Source organism: Schistocerca americana, chromosome 8 (assembly GCF_021461395.2).
Source record: "Schistocerca americana isolate TAMUIC-IGC-003095 chromosome 8, iqSchAmer2.1, whole genome shotgun sequence".
Lineage (NCBI taxonomy): Eukaryota > Metazoa > Arthropoda > Insecta > Orthoptera > Acrididae > Schistocerca > Schistocerca americana.
Genome location: NC_060126.1, coordinates 137,560,231 through 137,567,801, shown reverse-complemented (window position 1 = coordinate 137,567,801; position 7,571 = coordinate 137,560,231).

The following is a 7,571-nucleotide window of genomic DNA, read 5'->3' as shown; positions in this document are numbered from 1 at the left end:
ATTTGGTAGGCGGAGCTCTCCTCACTACGCACCGAGGAGAGCTCCCCCTACCATCATAAAGGAGCCAGGGTCTGATGATGGTTTTGTAGAAAGAACCGAAACCGGTCACCTGTATCATTAAAACATACATGACGTGATCAAGACTGAACTTTAGTCAAAATATAAAAAGGCAAAGCCACCCACCCTGCAACACACTGAAACCTCCACCCTAAAAGCACAAGGGCAGAAGACACAGAGGGACAAAAGACACGCGCTAAAACTTAGATCAAATGATAAAACCCACCCTCACGAATAAAATGAGGCGTTGTCAGATAAAATGAGCGGCAAAGAGTCCGGTAACCAAAGATTTCGTCGCTGGGCAGTGAAGGTGGGACAGTGCACCAGAATATGGACCACTGTCAACCGGGCGCCGCACCGATACAGAAGTGAGTCTTCACAGCGCAGGAGGTAGACGTGGGTCGCCCAGGCATGGCCAATGCGGAGCCGGCAGAGGACCACGGAGTCCCTGCGAAGGCCCTCATCGACGACTTCCACATATTCGTGGTCCCCTGAATGACTCGCAGTTTGTTGTGCGTACTGAGATTTTCCCATTACGTCTCCCAAAGCTGAAAATCCGTGCGGCGTAATAACATACGCAGGTCAGTTGCAGGGGATGCCCATCTCCAGAAGGGGTTTCCGTGTAGCCTGTTTGGCATCCACCCTACAGATCGGATCTCGCACCTTCCGACTTCCATGTGTTTGGCCCAATGGAAGATGCACTCCACGGGAAGCAGTACCTGGATGATGGGGAGGTTGCTGATGCAACACGACGCTGGCGCCGACGTCGGTCAGTAGGATGGTACCATGCGGTCATACAGGCCTTCCCAGTGAAGTGGCTCAACGCCGTCACTTTGAACTGAAATTACGTTCAATAATAAGGTTTTGTAACCAAAATGTGTGGAATAAAATTATGTATCTGAAGCTAAATAAAAAAAATAAACTGGACATCCTTACTTTGGGTGGTTGGAGAGTGTCTTCTGCCACTTATTTACGTTTGACACTAAGTGTATTTTGTGAATACAACACATTCTGTGTACACAGAAATTATGGTTTATACGCAGACGACGAGGTAGGAATACGACATATATATTTAATATGAGACACACTGTTAGCCCAGATTGTAGGCAGCCGAGAACTATCGGAGTACTCTAAAAGCAATGTCAGGAGCCCGTCAACATTTGTATAGGCGCGTGTGTCTTTTGCATTATTCATCCCCTGTACGCACATCAGCCAGTGGAGGCAAGACTTAAATCTAGGAAAGACTTCATAAAAGTTGAACGTCCACTAACCGAAAGTCAGTCTACAACTAGAGAATCAATGTGGAAACAGAAATTGGATAAAGGCAGTCTGAAAAGTTGGAACATTAAAGAAAAACTTCCTGCTGGATCACAATTGGAATGGAGAGTCTGAAAGAGCCTAAATAGACTTAGATGTCAAATGGGAAGATCACAGGATAACCTGATCAAGTGGGGATACGCCGAAGAAGAGCCCTGCCAATGTGGAGTAAAACAAACCATGACACACCTGCTGACCTGTCCATCTTTGCTGGCCCCATGCACTTTCCAAGACCTGTGGTTGGCCAACGACGCTGCAGTGAAGTGTGCCGAACACTGGAGAGAGATATGAGCCTTGCTTTAGACAATAATGACGACTTACAATATGTGAAGATCATGAATGTATATATGAATGAATAACTATCATTTACTTGTATTTGTAATCTAGTATACATAGCGTATTAATTAATTACAGATGTAGCTCAGACACGATTAAAAATAAATTATTCATCCACTGTCGGCCGGGTGTTCAGTATTTCGGAGCATGGCGAAGTTTTTGCACCGCACATTTCGGAATCATATTTGACACAACCTCCCCCCATGAACCATGGACCTTGCCGTTGGTGGGGAGGCTTGCGTGCCTCAGCGATACAGATAGCCGTACCGTAGGTGCAACCTCAACGGAGGGGTATCTGTTGAGAGGCCAGACAAACGTGTGGTTCCTGAAGAGGGGCAGCAGCCTTTTCAGTAGTTGCAAGGGCAACAGTCTGGATGATTGACTGATCTGGCCTTGTAACAATAACCAAAACGGCCTTGCTGTGCTGGTACTGCGAACGGCTGAAAGCAAGGGGAAACTACAGCCGTAATTTTTCCCGAGGGCATGCAGCTTTACTGTATGATTACATGATGATGGCGTCCTCTTGGGTAAAATATTCCGGAGGTAAAATAGTCCCCCATTCGGATCTCCGGGCGGGGACTACTCAAGAGGATGTCGTTATCAGGAGAAAGAAAACTGGCGTTCTACGGATCGGAGCGTGGAATGTCAGATCCCTTAATCGGGCAGGTAGGTTAGAAAATTTAAAAAGGGAAATGGATAGGTTGAAGTTAGATATAGTGGGAATTAGTGAAGTTCGGTGGCAGGAGGAACAAGACTTCTGGTCAGGTGACTACAGGGTTATAAACACAAAATCAAATAGGGGTAATGCAGGAGTAGGTTTAATAATGAATAGGAAAATAGGAATGCGGGTAAGCTACTACAAACAGCATAGTGAACGCATTATTGTGGCCAAGATAGATACGAAGCCCACACCTACTACAGTAGTACAAGTTTATATGCCAACTAGCTCTGCAGATGACGAAGAAATTGAAGAAATGTATGATGAAATAAAAGAAATTATTCAGATTGTGAAGGGAGACGAAAATTTAATAGTCATGGGTGACTGGAATTCGATTGTAGGAAAAGGGAGAGAAGGAAACATAGTAGGTGAATATGGATTGGGGGACAGAAATGAAAGAGGAAGCCGCCTGGTAGAATTTTGCACAGAGCACAACATAATCATAAGTAACACTTGGTTTAAGAATCATGAAAGAAGGTTGTATACATGGAAGAACCCTGGAGATACTAAAAGGTATCAGATAGATTATATAATGGTAAGACAGAGATTTAGGAACCAGGTTTTAAATTGTAAGACATTTCCAGGGGCAGATGTGGACTCTGACCACAATCTATTGGTTATGACCTGTAGATTAAAACTGAAGAAACTGCAAAAAGGTGGGAGTTTAAGGAGATGGGACCTGGATAAACTAAAAGAACCAGAGGTTGTACAGAGATTCAGGGAGAACATAAGGGAGCAATTGACAGGAATGGGGGAAATAAATACAGTAGAAGAAGAATGGGTAGCTTTGAGGGATGAAGTAGTGAAGGCAGCAGAGGATCAAGTAGGTAAAAAGACGAGGGCTAGTAGAAATCCTTGGGTAACAGAAGAAATATTGAATTTACTTGATGAAAGGAGAAAATATAAAAATGCAGTAAGTGAAACAGGCAAAAAGGAATACAAACGTCTCAAAAATGATATCGACAGGAAGTGCAAAATGGCTAAGCAGGGATGGCTAGAGGACAAATGTAAGGATGTAGAGGCTTATCTCACTAGGGGTAAGATAGATAGAGCCTACAGGAAAATTAAAGAGACCTTTGGAGAAAAGAGAACCACTTGTATGAATATCAAGAGCTCAGATGGAAACCCAGTTCTAAGCAAAGAAGGGAAAGCAGAAAGGTGGAAGGAGTATATTGAGGGTCTATACAAGGGCGATGTACTTGAGGACAATGTTATGGAAATGGAAGAGGATGTAGATGAAGATGAAATGGGAGATACGATACTGCGTGAAGAGTTTGACAGAGCACTGAAAGACCTGAGTCGAAACAAGGCCCCCGGAGTAGACAATATTCCATTGGAACTACTGACGGCCGTGGGAGAGCCAGTCCTGACAAAACTCTACCATCTGGTGAGCAAGATGTATGAAACAGGCGAAATACCCTCAGACTTCAAGAAGAATATAATAATTCCAATCCCAAAGAAAGCAGGTGTTGACAGATGTGAAAATTACCGAACTATCAGCTTAATAAGTCACAGCTGCAAAATACTAACACGAATTCTTTACAGACGAATGGAAAAACTAGTAGAAGCCAACCTCGGGGAAGATCAGTTTGGATTCCGTAGAAACACTGGAACACGTGAGGCAATACTTACCTTACGACTTATCTTGGAAGAAAGATTAAGGAAAGGCAAACCTACGTTTCTAGCATTTGTAGACTTAGAGAAAGCTTTTGACAATGTTGACTGGAATACTCTCTTTCAAATTCTAAAGGTGGCAGGGGTAAAATACAGGGAGCGAAAGGCTATTTACAATTTGTACAGAAACCAGATGGCAGTTATAAGAGTCGAGGGACATGAAAGGGAAGCAGTGGTTGGGAAGGGAGTAAGACAGGGTTGTAGCCTGTCCCCGATGTTGTTCAATCTGTATATTGAGCAAGCAGTAAAGGAAACAAAAGAAAAATTCGGAGTAGGTATTAAAATTCATGGAGAAGAAATAAAAACTTTGAGGTTCGCCGATGACATTGTAATTCTGTCAGAGACAGCAAAGGACTTGGAAGAGCAGTTGAATGGAATGGACAGTGTCTTGAAAGGAGGATATAAGATGAACATCAACAAAAGCAAAACAAGGATAATGGAATGTAGTCTAATTAAGTCGGGTGATGCTGAGGGAATTAGATTAGGAAATGAGGCACTTAAAGTAGTAAAGGAGTTTTGCTATTTGGGGAGCAAAATAACTGATGATGGTCGAAGTAGAGAGGATATAAAATGTAGGCTGGCAATGGCGAGGAAAGCGTTTCTGAAGAAGAGAAATTTGTTAACATCCAGTATTGATTTAAGTGTCAGGAAGTCATTTCTGAAAGTATTCGTATGGAGTGTAGCCATGTATGGAAGTGAAACATGGACGATAAATAGTTTGGACAAGAAGAGAATAGAAGCTTTCGAAATGTGGTGCTACAGAAGAATGCTGAAGATTAGATGGGTAGATCACATAACTAATGAGGAAGTATTGAATAGGATTGGGGAGAAGAGAAGTTTGTGGCACAACTTGACCAGAAGAAGGGATCGGTTGGTAGGACATGTTCTGAGGCATCAAGGGATCACCAATTTAGTATTGGAGGGCAGCGTGGAGGGTAAAAATCGTAGGGGGAGACCAAGAGATGAATACACTAAGCAGATTCAGAAGGATGTAGGTTGCAGTAGGTACTGGGAGATGAAAAAGCTTGCACAGGATAGAGTAGCATGGAGAGCTGCATCAAACCAGTCTCAGGACTGAAGACCACAACAACAACAACATTTGACACAAACACCATCCGGCATATCAGAATTCATAACAATGTAATTACAGCATAAAGTTCAAAATACGTTTCTCATATCCCTTTTCTGTAATTTTAATGTTCTTTCATTCAGTACGTAATCATGTGGATAACTAAGCTTTGCCAGTCATCATTCGTGAATAGAACAGGGCAGGGGGATTTTTTTTATGGTTTTAGGGCTCAAAACTGCTACGGTCATTAGCGCCCATTCTGTGGCTTAGGGAAAGGTAAAAAAAAAAACACAAATTGGCAATAACCAGCAATGGGAGCTAAACTCAAAAAGTAGGGAAACTAAAAAACAGAAGGAAAGCTCAGAAAACCACTATAAAAGGGGGGTTGTTTTCCCCAAAAAGAGCTTCAAATGACAGACGTCATCTCACTCATCATCATCATCATCATCATCATCATCATCATCATCATCATCATCATCATCATCATCATCATCATCTAAGACTGATTATGCCTTTCAGCGTTCAGTCTGGAGCATAGCCCCCGTTATAAAATTCCTCCATGATTCCCTATTCAGTGCTAAAATTGGTGCCTCTTCTGATGTTAAACCTATTACTTCAAAATCATTCTTAACCGAATCCAGGTACCTTCTCATTGGTCTACCCCGACGCCTCCTACCCTCTACTGCTGAACCCATGACTCTCTTGGGTAGCCTTGCTTCTCCCATGCGTGTAACATGACCCCACCATCTAAGCCTGTTCGCCCTGACTGCTACGTCTATAGAGTTCATTCCCAGTTTTTCTTTAATTTCCTGCCATTGTTCCCATCTACTAGTACCTGCAGTCATCCGTAACCTCATCCTTATTGATAATGTAAGCTGAATCCACCCAGCTTTCGCTCCCATACAACAAAGTTGGTCGAAAGATTGAACGGTGCACAGACTCTTGCAGAAGAGAGTAGATCGTAGCTGAGCGCTCACTGCATTAGCTTTGCTACACCTCGCTTCCAGTTCTTTCACTATGTTGCCATCCTGTGAGAATATGCATCCTAAGTACTTGAAACCGTCCACCTGTTCTAACTTTGTTCCTCCTATTTGGCACTCAATCCGTTTATATTTCTTTCCCACTGACATTACTTTCGTTTTGGAGATGCTAATATTCATACCATAGTCCTTACATTTCTGATCTAGCTCTGAAATATTACTTTGCAAACTTTCAATCGAATCTGCCATCACAACTAAGTCATCCGCATATGCGAGACTGCTTATTTTGTGTTCACATATCTTAATCTCACCCAGCCAGTCTATTGTTTTCAACATATGATCCATAAATAATACGAACAACAGTGGAGACAGGTTGCAGCCTTGTCTTACCCCTCAAACTACTCTGAACCATGAACTCAATTTACCGTCAACTCTAACTGCTGCCTGACTATCCATGTAAATACCTTTAATTGCTTGCAAAAGTTTGCCTCCTATCCCATAAACTCGTAGAACAGACAATAACTTCCTCCTAGGAACCCGGTCATATGCCTTTTCTAGATCTATAAAGCATTGATACAATTCCCTGTTCCACTCATAACACTTCTCCATTATTTGCCGTAAGCTAAAGATCTGGTCCTGACAACCTCTAAGAGGCCTAAACCCACACTGATTTTCATCCAGTTGGTCCTCAACTAATACTCGCACTTTCCTTTCAACAGTACCTGAGAAGATTTTACCCACAACGCTGATTAAAGAGATACCTCTGTAGTTGTTACAATCTTTTCTGTTTCCATGTTTAAAGATTGGTGTGATTACTGCTTTCGTCCAGTCTGATGGAACCTGTCCCGACTCCCAGGCCATTTCAGTTATCCTGTGTAGCCATTTAAGACCTGATATTCCACTGTATTTTACGAGTTCTGACTCAATTTCATCCACCCGAGCTGCTTTATTGCACTGCAATCTATTGACCATTTTATCCACTTCCTCAAATGTGATCCTATTTCCATCATAATTCCTATCCCATTCTACCTCGAAATCTGAAACATTACTGATCGCATTTTCACCTACATTGAGCAACTCTTCAAAATATTCCCTCCATCTGCCCAAGGCATCCACAGGATTCACCAGCAGTTTTCCTGACCTGTCCAAAATACTTGTCATTTCCTTCTTACCTCCCTTTCGAAGACTGCTAATTACACTCCAGAATGGTTTTCCAGCAGCTTGACCCATAGTCTCCAACCCGTTTCCAAAGTCTTCCCACGATTTCTTCTTGGATACTGCAATTATCTGTTTGGCTTTGTTTCTTTCTTCAACATAACTTTCTCTGTCTACCTGGGTTCTGGTATGTAGCCATTTTTGATACGCCATCTTTTTCCTTTTACAGGCTGCCTTGACTGTATCATTCCACCAAGCTGTTTGC